Raw genomic sequence first — 25,272 nt, 5'->3', positions numbered from 1 at the left:
GGTTGCGCGCAAGGCAAACGCCCTACCCGCTTTGCTATCGTTACAGCCCCTGTTTTATTTTTATATACACTACAAAATAATATTTATGAAACTAAGTTCTTCAGAGTTTTGGCACATAGTAGAATAAGGAAGTACGTGTTTTCTGATCAAAGAGGCTTAGGATATTGGTATATGGCAAACTGTGTAAGTTTCTTGACCAAATAACTTTTCAATGGCATTTGCAGCAAATCAAATTTTTATAAATGAAGTTGGCAACAGACCCAAGATAACCAACAGTCTTGGAGGTATCTCTTTTGTATCAGCAAATTTAAGCGCTTTATGTGCCTAAAATACGACCTACTCTTTTTTGTGAAACTAAGACCATTAAATTTTATGCCCTTAATTAAGGGGAAGTAAATATTTTCAGTTCAACTGAATTTAGAAAATGCTATGTATGGGATGTGTCTATGTGTCACTACTTGTCTGACTAAACAGTTTCTCGGTGTTTTTAGTATGCTGATGTTGTTTCTACCTCAAGAGGGGACAGTCTCCTTTGTTTCCCAAATTTGCTTAATCTGCCAACCCTCCCCCCCACCTCACCCCCACCACGGTTGTCAATTAAGAGTTTGAGAAACACAAAAAATAAAGTGTCGAAACAATTGACTAAGGAGAGGGCTGTGGAGCGGAAGAAACATCTCTAGCAAATTGAACTTTTGTGATTGGGAAAGAGGAAGGAAAGGTCAGAGGAGCAGAAAACTGAAAATAGAGATTTTACAAGGATTCAGATGGTTTGATGAAGCCAAAGTGAAATTAGGTCTGAACAAAATAAAATTTCTGCTTCCTTATCTAAATGTGTTCCAATTAATTTTTGCCATATCACGAACAAAATTGTGATAATGTGGGCCTCAATATACGCATCAGCGTAAAAACAACCTAATTCTTATTCTTGGGGAGAATTAAGCACCCGAGAACCAGTGCTCTGCCTGATAAGTGACCCTTGCATGTCCATGGAAATTTCTATGTTTCTAAAGCTCTGTTAGCTGCTCTGTGCAGTAGTCTGAAGCCCATAGTATGGGGCTGGAGAGATAGCACAGCGGGTAGGGCATTTGCCTTGCACGCGGCTGACCTGGGTTCGATTCCCAGCATCCCATAAGGTTCTCTGTGCACCGCCAGAAGTAACTCCTGAGTGCAGAGCCAGGAGTAAACCCTGTGCATCACCAGGTGTGACCCAAAAAAGAAAAAATAAATAAATAAAGTCCATAGTGTATGGCCACTGGTAGAGGTCAACACAATTGTGTGAAGATGGCAAGCATGGTGCTTGACCAATAGTGAACAGACAATAAAAATGCTATTTTTTTTTAACACTTTCAATGTGGCATATTAGTTGCATACCTTGACTTGCAGCATCCATTTAATTTATTTCTCTTGGATAAAGGAATATTATCAGGTATTTTAACTTCTTCTAAGAGTCATGCTTTCTAACTTGTTTTTGATACTAAAAATGTGTTCGAAAGATAGGAAGAATAAATGATTTACCAGTCTGAGATACAGATCAGAGGCGATTATTTTTGTCACCGTCACCACCTTCCTCTTAACTTAGTTTACTCCATACTGAAGAAGGAACAGCAAGTTATGGTGATTTGTTACTTCCAAGATCTATTATGAAAAACCAAGAAGCAAAATAAAAACTGGAATAAACCTTGAAATTGTAAGACATATCCTTCCTCACATTCCAAGTACTCGTGACATAGTGGGCTAAGAGTACATTTGATGGATTATCAGATTGTTATATGGTGTTTTAGAATCCTACACATCACACCACATTGAAAACGTGAGGAAAGGAACTAACACCTGATAGGTGATACTTTGCTGTTAGGAACTCAAAAATATATGTGAGAAGGTAATGAAGCCAAAGGATTTACCAATTGCTTTAGCGATTTTATTGTAGTATTGCTCAGTCACGTGCAAAACAAACAAACAAAAATAATAATAAAAAGAATATTGTTTGTAGCCAAGGAGTGATTTGTTTGCCAAGGATAGTAAACGTTAATGTAGCTTTACTGATCAGCTGAGATATTTTGTTGCCAATGTATTTGCCACTATAAATGGCATTTGGTTTATGTCTTACTCTTTAGGGCTTTCCTACCTGACGTTCTCATTGTGAGAGAGATTCCTACAGGTGATTAAATTCAGATAGTACGCAGAGCAAACAACTCTAGGCTGCTGACCCATCTCGTTTAAAGATTAGAGTTTCTTTCCCAGGAAGTTTTGTTTCCAAATGATCACACTGAGTGAATTCAGTGCCTTCCCAATTCCACATTCCACTGTAGGCTGATCTGACACCATAGTTCCCTGTCTCAGAGACTCTTCCAGCCACTCACTGGCCATTCATTTTTTTAAGGTTGGCCAAGAGGAAAAAAAGCAAACTCCGTGGTCTGATAATCATGCTCTGGTAATCGTGGATTGTTCTCATTTGGAATATGTACACCTTGGGTGGGTAACACATCTGAGTTTAAAAGACTCCACTAGAACTGTCGGAAACAGAATGTGAGCAAAGCAAATCAGATGTGACTAGAATTTTGAAATTTGATGAAAATTTCAGACTTTCAAATGGAAACTGATCCAGGCTTAGATGAAAGATGTAATTGTTCCTTCTCACATCACAGGGTTTTTCTCCTCCGTAAGCAGGTTATTTTTAATGCCACCTCAAGGATAAATAACTGAGGATGCAGGTGAGGGTTTATTAGAAAATGTTTTTCACTGAAGAAAATTAAAAATGTTGTTTATTTATGATAAGAAAGTTTGTATACTCCATCTAGAGAGGGAAACCAGGTGAAATATTTTTTCTATTAAACTGAGCACGAAAATCATTGGCCAAAAACAGGTAACTTATAAGTATTTCATGATATGTGCTTGGTCCATGGCAATGCTAGAAGCAATAATAGGTACTGGATTTTATTTTCCTATGGCCAGGCTATTGCAATAGTAAAATATACTTAGAGTTTTTATTTTTATTACAGTTTGTATAATTAAAGGATCATATGTGATGGTCCTATGTGGGTGTATTGTTTTCAGATATAATTACTACATAGCCTAGTAAAAGAAGTATTAAAATGTGGATAAATTAATCATCTGAAGATACATATTGGGAATTTTCCAGTTAGTAATGAGTAGCTGATATAGTATAAAGAGATTTGATTTTTACATGTACTCCAGGATATGAACAATGGGAGGACAGAGCTACAGACAGTGATAGATATCAACATGGTATATGTGACTGGCATCACAATCATTGTTTCCCAAGGCATGGTTCATAAAACAGAAGTCCTTTGAGACAACTTATCAAAAAGTTATTTTTATATACTTGACTGACAAAAGGATATAAAGAATGATGACTATGTAGCGGATCCTTTATATCTGAGTGCGCAGAGAGAAGTAACCCCTGAACATTGCTGACAGTGGCCAAAAACTAACAAAAATTGATGGGAGGAATAATTATGAGTACTAAGTTGATCTCTTTAGTTGTAGAACTAAATAAAATATTGATCAGGAGCTCAGAGGACTTAAAATTTGTCAAAATTAACTCTTTTTCGTACATGGAACATTCTCCAAGATAGACCACATGCTGAGCCACAAAACATGCCTCCATAAAATTAAGAAGGTAGAGATTGTATCAACAATCTTCTCAGACCATAATGCGCTGAAATTAGAAGTAAATCACACACAAAAACAGAAAACTAAATCAAACACCTGGAAATTAAACAGTGCACTATTGAACAACGAGTGGATTAGACAGGAAATCAAAGAGGAAATCAAAAGATTCCTAGAAACGAATGAAAATGAGAACACGAGTTACCAAAACTTATGGGACACAGCAAAGGCTGTGTTAAGAGGAAAGTTTATAGCTCTACAAGCATTCCTCAGGAAGGAGGAGCGAGCACACATAAGTAACCTAACCTCACAGCTTAAGAGCTTGGAGAAGGACCAAAAAAAGGAGCACAACCCGAACAGGAGAAAGGAAATAATAAAACTCAGAGCAGAGATTAACGAGATGGAAACCCAAAAAACAATCCGAAAGATCAATGAAACCAAGAGCTGGTTCTTCGAGAAAATTAACAAGATCGATAAGCCTCTAGCAAAACTCACAAAGAAAGGGAGAGAGAAAACCCTAATCAACCGAATCAGAAATGAAAAGGGGGTCATTACAACAGAAACCACAGAAATTCAGAGGATCCTCAGGGAGTACTTTGAGAAGCTTTATGCCACGGAACATCAAAACCTCGAGGAAATGGATAAATTCCTAGACTCCTACAGACTCCCAAGGCTGAACCAAGAAGACCTGGAATACCTGAACAGACCTATCACCATCAAGGAAATTGAAATGGTAATAAAAAGTCTCCCCAAGCACAAAAGTCCTGGCCCAGATGGATTCACTAGTGAATTTTTCCAAATCTTTAAAGAGGACTTACTCCCAATGCTCTTTAAGCTTTTCCACGAAATTGAAATATCAAAAACACTTCCAAACAGTTTCTACGAAGCAAATATCACACTGATACCAAAAGCAGACAGAGATACCACAAAGAAAGAGAATTACAGGCCGATATCCCTGATGAACACAGATGCAAAGATCCTCAACAAACTACTAGCAAATAGAATCCAACTACTCATCAAAAAGATCATACACCATGACCAAGTAGGATTCATCCCAGGGATGCAAGGATGGTTCAACATTCGGAAATCAATCAACATAATCCACCATATCAACAAAAGAAAAGATAAAAAGCATATGATCATATCAATAGATGCAGAGAAAGCATTTGATAAGATCCAGCACCCCTTTATGATGAAAACCCTAGCCAAAATGGGTATAGAGGGGACCTTCCTCAACATAATTAAAGCCATCTACCACAAGCCTACAGCAAGCATCATCCTCAATGGGGAAAAACTGAGAGCCTTCCCTCTAAGATCAGGGACGAGACAGGGATGCCCACTCTCTCCACTGCTGTTCAATATAGTACTGGAAGTACTTGCAATAGCGATTCGGCAGGAAAAAGATATTAAGGGCATTCAGGTAGGAAAGGAAGAAATCAAGCTCTCACTATTCGCAGATGATATGATACTCTACTTAGAGAACCCAATAACTTCCACCAAAAAACTCTTAGAAACAATAGACTCGTATAGTAAAGTTGCAGGTTATAAAATCAATACCCAAAAGTCCATGGCTTTCCTATACGCAAACAGTGAGAGAGAAGAAAGCAACATGAAAAAAAACAATCCCATTCACAATTGTGCCCCAGAAAATCAAGTACCTAGGAATCAGCTTAACTAAGGAAGTAAAGGACCTGTACAAAGAAAACTACAAAACGCTACTTCAGGAAATAAAAGAGGACATGAGGAAATGGAAAGATATCCCCTGCTCATGGGTCGGGAGACTTAACATTGTCAAAATGGCAATACTACCGAAAGCATTGTATAAATTCAATGCAATCCCTATAAGGATACCCATGACATTCTTCAAAGAAATGGAGCAAACACTCTTGAAATTTATATGGAACAATAAGCCCCCACGAATAGCTAAAGCAATTCTTGGGAAAAAGAAAATGGGAGGAATCAACCTCCCGAACTTCAAACTGTACTACAAAGCAGTAATAATTAAAACAGCATGGTACTGGAACAAAGGCAGAACTGCAGACCAATGGAACAGGGTTGAATACACTGACATCTCTCCTCAATCATATGCTCATCTAATCTTTGATAAAGGTGCAAGTAATGTGAAGTGGAGTAAGGAAAGCCTCTTTAATAAATTGTGTTGGCATCACTGGACGGCTACATGCAAAAAAATGGGCTCAGAACTCTGCCTAACACCATGTACAAAAGTAAGATCAAAATGGATTAAAGACCTCAACATCAGACCAGAAACCATAAGGTACATTGAAGATAAAGTTGGCAAAACCCTCCATGACATTGAAGCTAATGGTATCTTCAAAGATGCCACGCCACTGGCCGAGCAAGTGAAAACAGAGATAGATAAATGGGACTATCTTAAACTAAGAAGCTTCTGCACCTCCAAAGAAACAGTGACCAAAATACAAAGACAGTCTACAGAATGGGAAAGGATATTCACCGAATACACATCTGACAAGGGGTTGATATCCAGGATATACAAAATACTGGTTAAACTCCACAAGAAGAAAACATCCAACCCCATCCAAAAATGGGGCAATGAAATGAACAGAAACTTTCTCAAAGAAGAAATCCGAATGGCAAAAAAGCACATGAGAAAATGCTCTACATCATTAATCATCAGGGAGATGCAGATCAAAACCACAATGAGATACCATCTCACACCTCAGAGACTGGCCCACATCAAAAAGAACAAAAGCAACCGATGCTGGCGTGGATGTGGCCAGAAAGGGACACTCCTTCACTGTTGGTGGGAATGTCCACTGGTTCAGCCCTTCTGGAAAACAGTATGGACGATTCTCAAAAAATTAGAAATTGAGCTCCCATTTGACCCAGCAATACCACTCCTGGGAATATATCCCAGAGAGGCAAAAATGTATAGTCGAAGTGACATCTGCACTTATTTGTTCATTGCAGCCCTCTTTACAATAGCCAGAAACTGGAAGAAACCTGAATGCCCAAGAACAGATGACTGGTTAAAGAAACTTTGGTACATCTACACAATGGAGTACTATGTAGCTCTTAGAAAAGATGAAGTCATGAAATTTACATACAAGTGGTACAATATGGAAAGTATCATGCTAAGCGAAATGAGTCAGAAAGAGAGGGATAGACATAGAAAGATTGCATTCATCTGGGGGATATAAAGTAACAAAGTATGAGATTAATACCCAAGAATAGCTGAGATCAGCACCAGGAGGATTACTCCATAACTTAGAGGCCAGCCGGGTATCCTAGAGGAAAGGGCTATTCAGATAGAGAAGGGAGCACCAAATAAAGGATGTTTGGAGGATCCTCCCAGGAGGGGAGATGCATGTCGAAAGTAGACTATGGACTGAACATGTTTGCCACTCAATGCCTCTTTTGCAGACCACAACACCCAAAAGGAGAGAGAGAACACAGGGGATTGCCCTGCCACAGAGACGGGGGGATGGGGGGATGGGGGTGGGAGGGATATTATCCATGGTGGTGGAAAATGGGCACTGGTGGAGGGATGGGTATCTGATCATTGTATAATTGAAACCAAAGCACAAAAAATTGTAAATCTACAACTTTAAAAAAAATAAAATAAAATAAAGGGAAAAAAAAAAAATTAACTCTTTTTAAATGTAATGTGATGCTAAAGAAGTCTGAAGTCCATTTTATTTTATTGTTTTCTTCCACTAGGAAAAATTTTAGACAAGTTCTAAATCTGGAGCGAGAAAAATGATCTCAATTCTAAGAGCAATTATTTTCATTGTAGCACTGTAGCACTGTCCTTCCGTTGTTCATCGATTTGCTCGAGCAGGCCCAGTAACATCTCCATTGTGAGATTTGTTGTTTACTGTTTTGGCATATCGAATACGCCGTGGGGAGCTTGCTAGGCTTTGCTGAGCAGGCGAGATACTCTCGGTAGCTTGCAGGGCTCTCGGAGAGGGGCAGAGGAATGGAACCCAGGTTAGCCACGTGCAAGGCAAGCACCCTACCCGCTGTGCTAAAATGCTGGAAAGCAAATAATTATTAACTCTTATTACCAGAAAAGAGTTTGATTGGATTTGTTGACCTACATATTCTCTGGTCCCTAGGGCCATCTGTTAATCTAGACGGATTATGTACGTTTGCTCCTTTAAGTCGTCAAGATTTTCTTCAAATCCTCATACCTAGAGAGTACTGTTTGTTGTTTGGAGTGCCTTTTTAAAATGAAAAATTTATTTTATAAAATAGTTCACAACATTTGATGACATTTAATATTCAAACACCAATCCCATCACCATTACACCTTCCCACCACCATATTTCGGGTGTTTCCATCCCGAACTTCAATCCCTTCCCCAAAGTAGAATGGAAATAATATAATATTTCCCTCGAAGATTGGTTGCCTCCTATTTTGAATCCCATCATATGTGGTACTTTTGGAGTATGGGTAGGGTGTGTCCTATGAAGTGTGCAGGGATAGGTTCACTCTTGGGAAGGTTTGGAGTGGTTTGGAAAATAGAAGGCATTGTGACTACTGATTACTGGGTCTACATTCATGTTATACACTGCCTTTCCCATTCTTTCTTTGTCTGCCCCATCCTCTCCTGCTCCAGTTCCTGCTTCCCTCTTTGAAAGTAGACTGCATTCCCTACCCCATAGAGCTTCACTGGGATATTGACAGGACCAGTCCTCCTCCTGTGTGCCTTGTGGAGAAGCCTCCTCTAAGTTTGGATTCCACTGAACACCAATCTTTTTTCCTGAGCATGTGCTGCCCTTACCTCATGGCATATTATTCTTAAACATAACGTTTATTGTTTTATAATTATCCTTAACACAAATTGCTTATTATTCCTAATTCCTAAAGTAAGTAAAGTAAAGGCCCTCCCGTTGATCATCGATTTGCTCGAGCGGGCCCAGTAACGTCTCCATTGGAGACTTTGTTGTTACTGTGTCTGGCATATCGAATGCATCATGGGGAGCTTGCCAGGCTCTGCCGTGCGGGCGAGATACTCTTGGTAGCTTGCCGGGCTCTCCAAGAGGGGCGGAGGAATCGAACTCGGGTCGGCCATGTTGGCTGCGTGCAAGGCAAACGCCCAACCGCTGTGCTATCGCTCCAGCCCTAAACACTAAACCTTGTTCCTAAAAACAAAGAATTTTTTTATCTTAAATTATAATCATAGGAAAATAATCAGACATCATAAAGTTCCTTGTCATATGTAGTGAAGTACAGGAAAACAAACTTTCATATGTCTGGCTGCAAGCATGTAGGTGATCTGAAATTAAAAACCAGGGTTTCCTTTTACAATTGCTTCACCTTGGTCAGTTCCATGAGGCTGTCACATGGGTGCCAATTAGTACACTGGGTACCTGCCAAGAAGGAGCTGAAATAAGGCCATTGTCTCATTTCATCTTGGAACCAGGGTCATGGTTAAACTGATTTAACCCAGTGCTCGAGACCAACAACTTTGTGCTGTCCAGTAGATGTACCTATGAAGGAATTTCCAAATAGAGAATATGTAGGGATTATTTTTTTCTTTTTTATTCTTTATATAAAAGACAGTGCAAACCCTGTCACAAACATTTAAGGAATATGATAACGAGTAGCATACAAAATACACATTATAGATTTTTCCAGATTAATAAAAATGATATTTCACATAAGGAAAAAGTTTAGATCACTCTGCTTCTAATAGTCAGATAAAATGAAGGCAGTTTTACCGTCTCTATATCTTCTATTACTCAGTGCTTTGCTTGGTTGTCAGTAATGAGGATTTATAAGAAGGTATTACTTAGAGTTAACAGTGCCACTGAAACCAGGTTAAGGGGAAAAAACAATAAGAACTGATCTCAGTTTTATTTTGCTTTATTTCCCCCATTATAGAATGTTTATATTTTACTTGCTTTTTGAGGAGCTTATAAAATTTTCTTTGTCTTGAGGCTAGAGCAATAGTACAGCGGGTAGGGCACGTTTGCCTTGCACGTGGCCGACCCGGGTTCAATTCCCAGCATCCCATATGGTCCCCCAAGCACAGCCAGGAGTGACTCCTGAGTGCAGAGCCAGGAGTAACCCCTGAGCATCACTGGGTGTGACCCAAAAAGAAAAAAAAATGTTTTTTCTCTTGATTACTGAGTGTTTCATGTAACATCTGAGGTATTCCTTAGATGGTACATCTTCCTAATGTTGTCTTTACAATCTTTAACATAAGCTAAAACCTCAGAAGATCCAACTAGAAGCGGTAGTGAAACAAATATAAGTAATAATACCTGAAAACTGCTTTCACCATTACTAGCATTGTAGAGTTTTGATGCAATGTATTGGCTATTAAATATATCAGTGCCATTGGAAGTCTATGGTAAATAGGTTCTTGGCCAGAATTTCATGGCGAGCAGAAACAGGGAGGTGTGACTAGACTCTACGGAACCTGAGCCTGACTCCAGCGAGGGAAGCCTCACTTGCAATTCACAATTTAGAAGGATCGAAGAGACTTTTTCCCCCCCATTTATATTCAGGAAAAGGTGAAAGTTCTAGCAGCAGAGAACACTTTAGTGAAAATGGAGATGGACTATGTGTAAGAACTGATTTTTTAAAATTTCATTAGAAAAGCAAATGAATAGAAAATTCAATCTGATTTGCATGAAATTTCATTTGCTCAGATACCTTTCTATGAAATAAGGACCCTGTCTTCATCGAATTCTGAGCTCCTCTGCAGAATTTGCAAACCGCCACTTGCTTCTTTGTAGTTGTTGGTATATTTCTAGCATTGCCATGTTTCTAGGCTCTCAAAAAGGAACACCCCCTCCTGACCAGCTTATATTCTTATAGCTACCTACTTAAAAATGAATAATCAAACAAATCTAGCTAATTTTCCTTAACATGCATTTAAATTTCAACTTTTCTTAAGTTTATGAAATCTAAATTTTAAATACAATATAAAATTTATGAAAGATCTTGGACTTTGTTTTAGAAAATGATTCCTTGGATAATGTTAACATTGTCTTTTCTATAAGCTTATTTGCAAATAAGTTCCAGTTTATAAAGGTAAAGGTAAAGGCCCTCCCGTTGATCATCGATTTGCTCGAGCGGGCCCAGTAACGTCTCCATCGGAGACTTTGTTGTTACTGTGTTTGGCATATCAAATACATCACAGGGAGCTTGCCAGGCTTAGCCTGTATGTACGTATGTTATTTGGATTATATGTGTATGCATATGGAAGCATTGTAATTTCCTAAACTGGCCCCCTTTTCTATCTGGTTAGAAAGGGAAGATCATATATATCCTAATTTTCCACACTGAGATGCACACGTCTTATGAACAAGAATGATGACTAAGTTATCTTTGTATACATGGCTTTTGGCTAGTTTGAGTTGGCGCCTACCATATAGTATTGTTCAATATAAATTCATCCAAAAACTCGGTGCTCCCTCTGGAATCTTCAAACAACAGACTCACTTCAAAGAGTGATCTTGGAAAGAGATTGCCATATATAGGAATAGCTAAGGAAGACGCAGGGAAATGGGACAAAAGAGAAAGTCCTTGTGGAGACCTGGAGGTCCTCTATAGAATCTATATAGTCAGGAGGAAGTCCATGTGGGAACGAACTCCGTGCAAGAGAACTTCGCTGCACACAGACCTCTCAGCCAGGTCTTCAAGACAAGGAAGCCCCTCAGGGCTTCACCCCGCATCACAGCACCCCCTCAACTAGCGTGATGCTCCCAACTCCCCTTGCTTTCGGGCATTCTTCCTAAAAGCATATGATTAGCATCAATGGCCAAATTTCTCAATCTTTTGATGCCTCAACTCTGTGCCACGCACAATTATAACTTTGTTCAGCTTCTGGTTTCTTTAAAATTTCCTTTGTTCTATTCTTTGTCTTGTTCAGATCTCACCATTTCTTGATAGCCCCGAAGCTGCATAAAATTTCAGTATTAAGCGACATTGGAGATACTGTGTTTTATACGTACTGCCTTCCTCAGTATGTGGTCTCTTCCAACCAGGCCTTAATTTTATGTATCTAATTATCTATTTTTTAGTTTTGGGGCCACACCTGGCTGTGCTCAGGATCACTCCTGGCAAAGCTTGGGGGACCATATGGAATGCCAGGCATCAAATCTGGCTCTGCTGTGAGCAAGGCAAGTGCCTTACTCTCTCTCTCTCTCTCTCTCTCTCTCTCTCTCTCTCTCTCTCTCTGGCCTCTGAAATTCTTTTTTAAGTCTGATCCACCATTGAATAAGAAGAAATTATGCCTGCTTTTAATCTGGCACAGTGATCTTTTACTACCTTTTTGTTGTTGTTTAAACTATCACTGTTATTTGTTGTTGTTGTTTTCAATTAAGGCAGCATGGTTTTTTATTTTATTATTTCTGTTTTAGGCACACACTATTGATCCTTCATTTTCGCCACCAAAGTGCAATGTCCCTCCACCACCTTCTCTATGTCCTTTCTCACCTCTCTGCTTCCCCCTCTGCACCCCAACTATCTCAACTCACTTCAGTTGTCAGTCTCAGGAGTGCAGATATATATTCTTATGTGCATATGGATGGATGGATGGATGGATGGATGGATGGATGGATGGATGGATGGATGAATGCATGGATGCATGGATGCATGGATGCATGGATGCATGGATGGATGGATGCATGGATGCATGGATGGATGGACAGTAATAGATGCTTGTAAATAGATGCTAAAGAATAGAGTTGCTGCATCATGAGTAGATCTATTTTCAAATTTTTGAGACATCTCCATACAGCTTTTCCACAGAGGTTGAGGCAGATTACATCCCACCAATCATGAGTGAAGATTTTTCTTTCCCTGTAACCCACTAGTATTTGCTGTTTGGGATATAATCAGTTCTCTCAGATGTGAGGTGATACCTCAGTGCCATTTTGATTTGCACATCCATGGTACTCAATATGATTAACACTTTTTCATGGTCTTTTGACCATATGTATGTCTTCTTTGGAGAACAGTCTCTTCAGCTTTCCTCTATGCTTTCAACATTTTTATTAATTTTTTTGTGGGGTCACATCGTGGATACTCCCAAGGGCAGTGCTCAGATATCACTCTCGATGAGGCTCAGCTTGCCTTGTAGAGTCAGGGATCAAATCCGAAGCTCTTATATGATAAGCATGTGCTCCAGACCTTTGAAATTGTCCATCAACCGCTCCCCATTTTGTCCATAGGGTTATTTGTTTTGTTGTTGTTGCAATTTGTAAGTGGTTTGTATAGCCTGAATATTGGCACATTGTCAAGTGCATGTCACATGAATATTTTCTCCTAATCAGGGTATATTTTTTATAGGGCGTGTGATTTTACAGTACAGAATCGTTTTAAAAACACATTTATGCTTTCTTTTACTTTCTTTGCCAATGGTGTCAAATCACTGGAGACAGTTCTAAAATCTGTATCATTGAGAGTTCTACTTTGATTTTCCTCAATTTTATGAATTCAGGTTTTATGTTGATTTTTTAATCCATTTTCAATTAACTTCTGTGTGTGGTGTGAACTGGTGTTCCGATCCCATACTTTTATACGTTGACTAAGCAATTTCTCCCAGTACCATTTATGAAGGAGGTTTTCCTTCATCTACTTTCTGGGCTCCTAACGTAAACTAATTGTCTTTATATCTTATTTACTTCTGGGATTTCATTCGATTTCTCTGAACTGCAAGTTTGCACTTGTTCAGAGGGATGCTGCGTTATTGCTTTGTGACAGAGAAGAATTACAGGGCAGGGATGGGACACATGAAAAGCCTGTTTGTTTCTCCAAGTCAGTGGGAACAGATACTCAGGAGGTGGGGTGGGGGAGGAGAACCCGGAGAGTCTATGAAGGTAGTGGAGCAGATTCTCAAAATGACACACTGCATTGACTGGGAGAACTTCCTGTCTCTGGGCAAGTCTGGGCTCCTCTGTGAGGTCCAGAACTTGTCCTTGAAAGTTCAGTGGAGGAGAGACTCAGGATTCCAAAACCTTTTGCTCCTTCTTGGCTAAAGCAACCCAGATCCTTCAGTGGCAAGACCTAACTTGAGGGAAGGGTTTGGGCATTCACTCTTAATACGTGGCAGCGGTATTAAAGATAATATTAATTATAATAGCATAATAAAATACAATAGCAGTTATAATATACTATTGGTTGGATTCTGAACACACATAACCTGGTTACATTCAGACTAGCTTTTCACCATCTGCATTACATTGAATTAGTTTGACACCCTATGTTAGTAATATTTTTATCTATATGCTGGACTGTAAGATTATTATATATCATATGTGTGTGTTGGAATGGATGGAGCAACTCATCAGTAGTAAACGATGTTACATTCCAGAAACTTTTCAAGTAAATCAGCTTTTTAAATGCCTTGGACACATGTAAGATTCAATTAAAAAGTTCCTGCTGACCAGGAATCACATTTTAAGGAACAGATATTGTAATCTATCAACAACCTCAATGCCAGTATATATTCATGTAAGCTAATTTTATTTTATCCTGAGATTCATTTTTAATTAAGACACCATGATTGATAAACCTGTTGTTAATAGATGTGTTGCTGACCACAGTGTTGCCACACTAATGCCACCCTCAGCCCCAGAAACCATTCATGAGCCAGCCCCTGGGTGAACTGATATCAAATTTTAAGTGCTTGTTTAAAATAAAAAGTATCCCAAAATTCTTATCATTAATAGGAAAACTTAGAGTGTGTATCTTGCCCTTCAGATACTATTATTCTTCACTAGTTTATAAGAGCTTGGATTGAGAAGCAGATGTGAGGTAGCAATGTTTTTTTTTAATTTTTTATTAGTGAAACACTATGAGATACAGTTGTAGGCTTACAAATTTTTGTGCTAGGGTTTTAGTTATACAATTATCGAGTACCTATCTCTCCACCAGTGCCCATTTCCCACCACCACGGATCCCAGTATCCCTCCCACGCCCCATCCCCCCATCCCACCCTGCCTCTGTGGCAGGGCATTCCCTTTTGTTCTCTCTCTTCTTTTGGGTGCTGTGGTTTGCAAAAGAGGCATTGAGTGGCAATCATGTTCAGTCTATAGTCTACTCTCAGCACGCATCTCCCATCCTGGGAGGATCCTCCCAACACCCTTTATTTGGTGCTCCCTTCTCTATCTGAGCTGCCTTTTCCCCTAGCATGTGCGGCTGACCTCCAAGCCATGGAGCAAACCTCCTGGTACTTATCTTGGCCACTCTTAGGTGTTAGTCTCCTATTTTGTTACTTTATGTTCCCCAGATGAATGCAATCTTTCTATGTCTATCCCTCTCTTTCTGATTCATTTTGCTTAGCATGATACTTTCCATGTAGTACCACTTGTATGTAAATTTCATCACTTCATCTTTTCTAACGGCCATATAGTACTCCACTGTGTAAATGTACCAAAGTTTCCTTAACCAGTCATCTGTTCTCGGGCACTCAAGTTTTTTCCAGATTCTAGCTACTGTAAAGAGTGCTGCAATTAACAAATAAGTGAAGATGTCACTTCGACTATATATTTTTTTCCTCTCTGGGATATATTCCCAGGAATGGTATGGTAGCAATGTTTTTAAGAACTCTGTATGTCTAGTCAGTTGGGGGACAGTCTGGGACCTTTGGCCCTTCCTCTATCTATAAGGCCTTGAAGTATTATTATTAAGTATTATGATTATAATGGGACACTTTGCGGAGATCCCAGTTGTTGAGAAATTAACAATAAATAAAGTCTTCATTAAGGAATCGGCTTACATTTGAGGAATTTAGAGGGTGTCAATCATAATGTCTATGTAAACAAGTTATAAAAATCTTCATGATTCCTTTTATCCATGGAAATGATAACTAGGACAGCTAAGATTCCAATGTCCCGTCAGGGATCAGTACTGGGCATGTTATGCAAGTCTTAGCTTTGTGGTGAAGTATGCTGGGGCCTATAAACCAAATTAAGACAATTTTATATCTTACTCTACCAAATATATACTTTAGAGCTTATAAATCCCAGGGCATCCAGCTGTTGGAAGTGAAGTGCAGTAGACATTTGAGCTGTTCCGTTGCTAAGTTAATTTTAGTTGCTAACAATTCAAACTGCAATCGCAGTCTTTTAAAATTTCTCACAGTGATATTTCTCAGAGAGCCCGGCAAGCTCTCTCGCAGAGCCCGGCAAGCTACCAAGAGTATTCGATATGCCAAACACAGTAACAACAAAGTCTCCAATGGAGACATTACTGGGCCCGCTCGAGCAAATCGACGATCAACGGGAGGGCCTTTATTTATTTTTATTTAGTGATAATCATTACTAGTTGTCACTTGTTGAGTTCCAGGATTTAATTGTGATTTACTTACCAGAGTATTTTGTTATAAAATGTCAGTTCTTCTGTATACATCAAAGCACCGTATAAAATTGTTATGTAAAATGGAACAATTACCATCTGCAACAATCGAAACTAATAAATATTGTAAAAAGAATTTTTTCAGTTCAATTGCTTTGCCAAATAACTTCGACTGGGCAAATACTGTAAATTATGTTTATTCTTCTAGAACATGGTTTATGAACCTAACTATGATGCATTCCTTATTGTATTCCCAGTAAGAGTTGTGACGAACAAGAAAAGCAATGAAAGAAGGGAAGGAAGGAAGGAAGGAAGGAAGGAAGGAAGGAAGGAAGGAAGGAAGAAAGGACTGACTATGCAAGGATCAGTGCCCCTTGAGACTCCAGTTAGAGCCCCTGGCAGGCAGGACATCATCCCCGCACCTCTGGGTGTGTCACTGTTGGCTCCCGGCACTGGCCACAGGGCAGGAGGATCACCCTGCGCACTGTTTGGGAGCCCCATGACCCTCAACAGAAGCTGTTTAGAGCTAATTCTGTTCCTTTAGTGACTCTCTTCTGAATATTTCATATAAATATATACATTAAAGTAAGAAAGATTGTAGAGAATCTATTACATTCATTGTCAGATCATATGAAATATTCTGGGACATTGGACATTTAGGGATAAGGCTAGATCACATCTGGTGATGCTCAGGACTTATTCCTCGCTCTGTGCTCAGGGATCATTCCTGGTAGGGCTCAAGGTACTGTATGTGGTATCAGGATTGAACTGGGGTCAGCTGTGTGCAGTGAAGAAGTGAGAAGTTTGGAGCAGAGCACTAAGAAATATGATGAGTCCTTAGTTTCTTCTTCTTCCTCATTAAGGTTTCCCCCTTCATTTAAATTCCCATAAGCTGATAAAATTCTGTAATGATATTCATCAGAAACCAACCTTGTCTCCTCAGGGCTACTCTCCACCTCTTCTGCCCCATTTCTCTGGTGTTCTTTACATTAAAATACCTAGAAATACTATTTTTTATTTGATGTTTCTGTTTTATCTACTTCAAAGTATTGTGATGGAATTCTGATGACTATCTTGCAGATTTAACTGCTCAAAAATAACTTTAAGGGGTTGAAGCTATGGCACAGTGGGTAGGTCATTTGCCTTGCACGCAGCCAACCTGGGTTCTATTCCCAGCATCTTATATGGTCCCCCAAGTACCACCAGGAGTAATTCCTGAGTGTGTGAGCCAGGAGTAACCCCTGTGCATCACCAGGTGTAACCCAAAAAGCCAAATAAATAAATAACTTTAAACCCTTTAAACTTTAAAGGGGGCCAAAGAGATAGTCCAGGGATTTATGCTTGCCTTGAATGTGACTGACTCAGTTTGATCTCCGGTACCACATATGGTGACCCAAGCAATTCCAAAACTGATCCCTGAGTACAAAGTCAATGATCAATGGGAGGGCCTTTACCTTTACCTTTACCTATCCCTGAGTACAGGGCCACACATCTGGGTGTTACTCAAAACCCAAATATAAAGATATAAATATGTAAATTTTCAAAATAATTTTTGGTGTAGCATGACAGTACAGTGGGTGGGGTACTTGCTTTGCACACAGTTGAACTGGGTTCCATCCCAGGCAACCCATACAGTCCGCTGAGCACAGAGCCAGAAGTGAGCCTTTACCACAGCTAGGTATGGCCCCAAACTGAAGAATGAAATAACGTAACAGCTTTTAAAGTGGGATATGTTGGTATTTTAAAAGTGAATTTCAATGTTCTATTTGGTTTTTGTTTGTTTGATTCATTGATTTGGGGGCTTTTGGGGTCATATCTGGAGATGCACAGGGGTTACACCTGATTCTGCACTCAGGAATTACTCTTGGTGGTGCTCAGGAGACCAAACCCAGCTCAGCCGCGTGCAAGGCAAACTCCTAACTCACTATAGTGTCGTTCCAGTCCCTCAATGTTCTGCTTGTAAAAGTGTCTCCAAATTCAGTGTTCTGTTTTGCTCATCAAACTTTGGACATTATGGGGAAGAAAATATACCAAACCTGTATTTAAATGCAAAAAGAAACATTAATGTGTGCTCTGGCACAAAAGAATGGTATCTTTAATACATGAGGCCCACAAACTTGCTAGACTCAGTAATCCCAATTTGAATGGCATATCCTTGCAAAACTAGTTGCTGATTATTAATCATTTGCAATGCAAATAAAGCAATTAGCTAAGTTATATGATCCATAGCTTTAAAGTTTAGTGCTTTCTGGTTGAATGGCTGTCACTGAAAGAATTAGACTTGGATATAAACTAATATGATAAGTTGGCTTAAAAGACGTGAATTTCAAAATTTATAACCTCTCCCAGTTATATACCAAATCTGCTTCCAAGAGTCATGGTTCTCAAATTTTATGATGCATCAAAAACATCCAGCAAGCATATTAGAGCACAAATTGCTGTTCCTTCCTCCCATCAGTCCATGAGTTTCTGATTCAGTTGGTTTGAAATTAGATTAAAGGCTTAGCTAAAGAGCATGCCAGGAGTGATCCCTGAGTGCCAAGACAGGAGTAACACAAAACACAGCCAGGTGTACTGCCCTCTGTCCCCCAGAAAGAATTCACATTTCTAACACGATCGGGGATGGCTTCTTAACCTCCTGGATAAATGCACAATTTTGTTATACCTTGATGAATACTGTAGCAGCCAGCTTATTGTCATGCTTATGAGGATGATGAAGTTCATCATAACTCTACGTCTTTCTTCCAAATGGTCCATTATTTCTCAATATTCTTATCATCCTTCGTGCTATTCAGAAATGTCCCGACAGAATTTTTTTTCCAGTTTAGATTCCTGCAAGTCAGCAAACTCTATGCTTTGGCTTTGAATGCTGCTCCATTTGCATCATGCAGATATTTCGTTTTCCCTTGTGACTCCCGTCTGCATCACCAGGCTGAAGTTGCACTGAGCTGAATATGCATGCTATTGATTTCACCTGCCTGACTTTTGTGATTGTCAGACAAAAATTATAATTCACTGATACCTCAAACAAACTCAAGTTAAATTAGGAAAGGGCAAACATTCCAGATATTTTGTTATTCCCAAGAAAGAACCCTATCCTTATTTCTTGGTAATTTCAGTCAGAAAACTTCGATTAGATGCTAAGAAGAGAATAATTAGATTCTGAACCTCTGACATACGTAAGACAAAGTATGTTGGACAGAAATAGAGATCTTATTGGCTCTATTGTCCTGGAAAACCAGGACAATTCTGGAAATCTAATCTAGAAAACCAGTTTCCAAAATGCAATAAATTATATCACTTTTATAGTATACTTTGTACAAATAGTAGGGCTTTTTAAATATGAGTCTAAGGGAAGAGTTAGTGGAAACATAAGAATATTTTTAAATTAGTAAATATTTCCTATATCTATAGCCAAATAGATTTCCAACCTAATTTACAATTTGATTACCAGAAATCAAACCCAAGTAATAATCATCAATTAATGTGCAATTCGTTCAGAAATATGCATTTATGGCAACTTTTATCTTAAACACAAATTGGTTAAATATTGAGGAATGGTTTCTTCTCACAAAGGTACTGTGACCTAGTGAGATGTATAGGAAATATGCAAAAGTGTGTTACAGAGAACTCCTGAAATTAGCATGTAACATAAATTTTGCTATAGATAGCATTTAGCAATATGTTTTCTGCATGTTTTTCTGCATGGTAGTGATTACAAATTGAATTACAGATACTGCCACTTAGCCCTTAATTTATGCTTTTACTTTGGTTTCACTGAATCACTGTCATCCCATTATTCATTGATTTGCTCCAGCAGGCCCCAGTAATGTCTGCATTTGTCCTAGCCCTGAGATTTTAGCATCCTCTCCTTACTCATCCTTCCCAATGGTGCTGCATTGTAGGCCCTTTCAGGGTTATTTTGGTTTAGGGATTCAAAAATATTCAAAATCTTATTATATGTAATACAATTATTTTGTTGATAAAATGTATTACAATTTTTCTTATATTTCTAAAATTGACCCCTTAGGAAAGAGACTCTTCTGTTAGCGAAACATACCAAAATATTAATTTTCAGATAACGTTACAAGACAATATGAAAAAATAAGATACAATATTGAATTGTTGGCCAAGTTTTCTGATTCTATCAATCCTTTAATGTTTCTATATTTAATTTGTATTATTGTTACAATGTGATAGATTCACACAAGCCTTTAATTTGTTGCATAAACTTCACCTATATATACTTTTTACTAAGTATCAGTCTCCATAAAATGAAAAAAAAAATTTTTATCTCAATAACTTTCCATTGGTAAGCTTCAAAATTTAGTTTAAGTTTCGGAGGGATAAAAATACATACTGTAAATCACGGTGGAATTGGTGTTTGAATATGAAATGTAATCAAATATTGTGAGCAGCTTTATAAAAATTTAAAAAATCTTTACAATAACTTACAGATTATCCAAACTAAGTTTTGAGAAAAGTAACGTTTAAAAGAATGGTGAAAATACAATAACTGCACATATAAAAACAAAAACAAGTAATTACAATAGCTATTATTTTCATTTCATTTCATCATCCTGTTATTCGTCGATTGCCTCGAGCAGGCCCCAGTAACGTCTCCTTCATCCTAGCCCTGAGATTATATTCAAGGCTCTTTAGGAGAATGATACCCATCATTGTTACTGGTATTTGGCATATTTGGTGCGCCACGGGGAGTTTGCCAGACTCTGCCGTGTGGGCAGGCTACATTCGATAGCCTGCAAGTTTGTCCAAAGTAGGAATGAGACAATAAGATGTCATAAAAAAAAAATTCTGATAAGATGTCGCGCGGCCTGGAGGTCTTCGGCTGCCGGAGCCCTGGTCGGGGCGGGGAGGAAAGCTCAACCCGCTCCCCTCCAAGGGGCTCCGGGAAGGAACACCCAGGCGCGGGGGCAGAAGACTGCACTGTTCTCGTCCGGGATCTGGATTTTATAGTCACACCCACCACCTGGCCCCCTGGCGCCGTGTAATCCCATCAGCGGCCAAGACTCAGCTATTATAACGATGCTATCTAAATTGTAATAGATTTATAGATATAAAGACCATGTCATTTTTAGTGAAAATTAATAACCCTTGTTATAATATTAAAACATTTCCCTGTGAACTAGATTAAAATGGGTATTACAGAATGTCTAGTTTTGATCTGATTTGAAATTAGGAATGAGGAAATATTTTACCCTTGAAATTATTAACAGTATCAGGAATTTAGTGAAATGTCCTCAGATCTGTGTCTTGAACTCTGCTTGGGAAAAAACCCAAATATTTGTGACCACAGTTTCTCTTAACCAGCATGTTTTAAAATTCAAATACAAATAATTTAATTCACTGTATATTTTTAAAAGTTCATTGACTAGAGATGATCTCTTCAGAGTAATTGTTTTACATTTTTAGTTAACACTAATACATTTTACAGTTTTTTCTTTCTAGGCAGAAGTTAATTCGATATTTGTGGGACTGGAGAAATAGTACAGCTGGTAGGGTACTTGCCCTACAAAAACCTCAATTTTATATTAAACAATTGGCTTTTTATATGGCTAATGGATATTTGTATTTTTTAAGTTAATTGTGCACTTATTCTAATGTAGTTTCTTTAATCTACCCTTAAATTTTCTATTAAGCAAAAATTGATGATCTCAATGTTTATTTCAAAAAAATTATTTCTGAAAAGATAAATTCATATACAGTGAAAATAGAGGATCCCAATGAAGTACACACACACACTCACACACAAACACACACACATATGCAAGGAAAAATGGATTATGTGGCCTAATAAGTTAACAAAATCACATATGCCCCAAATGGTTAACATAGGCACCGAGGTGTTACTACCAATCTGAGTCAACATCCAAAGAGTATATGAAATGTGCTGATAAATTATGCCCTTAGAACTGTATGTAAATATACCATCATCTAAAGCAGCATTCTTTTTTTGGCTTTGTTTTTGTTTTGAGGGTCACTCTCTTCAATGCTCAGGTATTATTCCTGGATCTGAACTCAGGAATTATTCCTATTAGTGATCAGGGAACCATATGGGGTGCTGGGTATTCAACTCGGGTGAGCTGCCTTCAAGGCAAGCACCCTACCCACTGTTCTGGTCCTCAAGCAGTATTTGTAAAAGTACAAAAATAAAGCTGCATCAGCACTTATCTTGAAGCAGAATTTAATCATGTGCAATATATACTTTTATAATGTAGCAATGTTATACCTATATATATATATGCACATTCACATATGTGAACTAAATATGATAACACTCCACTGCTGGTTAGATCTTGAGCCTCCATTTAAGAATTTTAGACTGCAAAAGAATTTAGTCTCACATTTGACTAAATGGAGCATTAAGTTCTAGAATTTATTAACAAAAAGGATGAGAATTTATCCACGTGGTTGAAAGTCAATATTGAGAATATTCATTTATCAAAATCATACATTAACCAGAACATTTTCAAATTGCCAAGACAGTATACCAAGATTTTAGAATGTTTGATTCATAGTGCTGTGAACTAGAACTGATGGCTTTGCCGTTTGTAAATTATACACATTCAGTGAATTCCCTATTTCAGATCCATAGAAAAGTCTTCATTATACAAATGGGCTATTAAAATGTCTTTTTTAATCACATTCGCAGCAATAAGTCTATATTTTCATCACTGAGACTTATAGGAAAAGGTTGTATAATCTTCACCGCTGGCCTCTCGCTGGTCCATTGAGAAGTCAGGATCTATCTCCCTGGGTGAGATTCACAGCTGGTATATCATATCTGTGATTGGCAGGCTAAATGAGATTCAGGGTCAGGCACCCAGCAGCCCTGGCAGAAAGAGAGAATCCGATGAAAAGTCAGGGGATAATGGCCAGTTGTGCTTCTGATTCTTCTCTTCCCTGCTTCCAGGCAGAAACCTACTCTAGCTGCTGTCACTCATTGTCACTGCTGGGGCAGCTTCTGCCAGGACTGGGCGTGACACAGCAGGATGTCTGAATTGCTAAGCACCCTGCAGGCAAAGACAATCATTAAAATTTTCTGATATAAAATTGGTACCTATTTTGCCCAGGATTGTTGTATAAGTAGATCAGAATACAGAATAAGAATTTAGTGCTGCAACATGAAGTATTGTTTCTTTTCCGTATGTCATTTAGTTCTTTGTCACATTACCATATTGCCACCCAAATTAATGGGTCACACACTTACATGCATAAATATAATATCATACAATGTGATATAATTATTAGGCATCACCTATAACCTTTTTATCAAAAATGAATATATATATACATATATATGTATCCTTGACTAATTGTTTCTATGTTTTCTACACAGAGTATCCCTGAGATCAAATTAATGTATTTTTTTTATTTGTTAGAGTGAGAAGCAGTTAAATGAGAATGAATTAATGCTTATGGAATTTTTAAAGTTTTTTTAATTAGGAACAGTGCTAGTATTTAATTAATTTTGCTCCATTTAATTCTCAAAAGTATATGAAATTTTTATTTCTACATTGACTAAAGACTTCAAACTTCCCAGAGTTGTGTGATTTCTCAGAACTCAAACAGCAAATGATAGAATTATGACTTCACTTGGGTTTTTTATCTCCTAAACCAATGTTTGATGATTGACCTGGTATAGGCCGAGCCATGCAGCCAGACCACTGATTCCCTAGTAGTGAAATATCTCTATTCTGTGAGAATAACAGCTTTATTTAAGGGATAAACAAGACCTGAAAAATAGATTTGATATGGTCCCTTCACTGCATCCTCTGATCCTGTTTGTAGTAAACATAAAACATCCATTTTGTTTCTTTAGTTGGCTTTTAAGTTATTTTATTCCTCTGGCATTCCCTCTGTCTGTAGATATGCAGCAATGTTAGAAGAGTTGTATTTCTCCATGAGAATCCTAGAATTCAGAAAGATTCAAATATCTATAGCTTTCGAGCTGTGTGTGAGTGATGTTGAACTTGAAAGAATAGGGCAAGCTGCTGTCAACCCCCCCCCCACACACACACATACACCCACCCCACCTCCACCCCACGCCAACATGCTCAAGTTCAGTCAGTGAACTGAGTCACTGTGGATCTGACTCAGGTAGACCACAGGCTTCTCATGTGGATTCCGTTCCTGGGAATTTAAACAAACACTTAGAGTTGATCTAATTCCACCTGATACTTCAAATGTTACAACACTTTGTGAAAATTCAATGCTGATGAGTCCGCCGAGTAGTTTAGAAGTTTATGTAACACCAAAAATTTAATAGAATTCATTCGAACTACTTAATATTCCATCTAATTATTCCTCAGTGAGTAATGTTATAATTATTTTCCGAGTGGAACAGGGCAGTCACTGATACTTGCTTTAGAAATATTCCTTTGAACATCAGAGGAGACTGTGCCTTTAGACGTTTTTTTTTTCTTTTTCCAGACAATTTTGGGTCATTCCTGTTTTTGTGAAGGAGAAAATTAGGTTACCAGGAAAAAATGTTGTAAAAAATTTTCAAGAAATTCAATCTCATGTCATCAAAACGCTGCCAATTCAAAGTTGGTATTGGCGACAGTAACATGTCTAAGTGTAGAGACTTAGAGAAAAGACGAAACACTGCCGGGGATTTTCAAATGCTCACCCCCTGACCACAGATGGGGCCATCTGGAAGGCCGATGCACCCCAGTGACAGGCCAATTTATCTTCTCTTTAGCCTCTTAAAGATATGAATGAAGAGGACTGGAGAAATAGTACCATGGGTAGGGCGATTGCCTCGCATGTGGCCAACACGGGTTTGATCCCTGGAACCCCATATGGTCCCCAGAGCTCCACCAGGACTAGTTCCTGAGCACAGAGGCAAGAGTATACTCTAAGCCCTGCTGGGTATGTCCCCCCACACACCAAAGAAAAAGGTATTGATGAAGAAGAGGCTAAACCATATTCATAAGACAAAACTTGGAAGCCAGTTTTACGCGTGACTCTTTGCTGTTTCCTGAAACTTCTTTCCTTCCCTGTGGGCCATGCTGTGTGTGCTCCGGGGACTACTTGTTCTGTTCGGCACTTGTTTCAAAAGAAAATTCAGGCTCTGGGAACCAATTCTCCGCCTTTCCTTTTGATTCTGCTCTTTGTCCCTAGTCAGCAGCCTCTTGTCAATAGATTGGATTAGGGCTTAATACAGCCCCATGAGCTGTTGCTAGGGCAGAAAGCCAGGCTGGCTGTTTGCTCTCTACCTTTCCTCTGGAAATATCAGGGCATTTCCTTATTAGGTGGAGTTTTGGTCCCACTGTGAACCGATGTTAAATATTTCTAACCCATTGGGCTAGACCTGTGCTT

At 38.6% G+C, this 25,272-nt stretch overlaps 1 protein-coding gene across 4 annotated transcripts in view; it reads left to right on the top strand.

Annotated features, from left to right (window-relative positions):
- The window catches only part of ARHGAP24 (Rho GTPase activating protein 24), a 750,703-nt gene that overhangs the window by 662,544 nt on the left and 62,887 nt on the right, over window positions 1-25,272 (top strand). The window lies entirely within an intron of this gene.

Source organism: Sorex fumeus, unplaced genomic scaffold, assembly GCF_029834395.1.
Source record: "Sorex fumeus unplaced genomic scaffold, SorFum_2.1 ptg000013l, whole genome shotgun sequence".
Classification (NCBI taxonomy): Eukaryota; Metazoa; Chordata; class Mammalia; order Eulipotyphla; family Soricidae; genus Sorex; species Sorex fumeus.
Note: the sequence above shows the minus strand (reverse complement) of the source record. Positions and strands in the feature narration are given on the sequence as shown.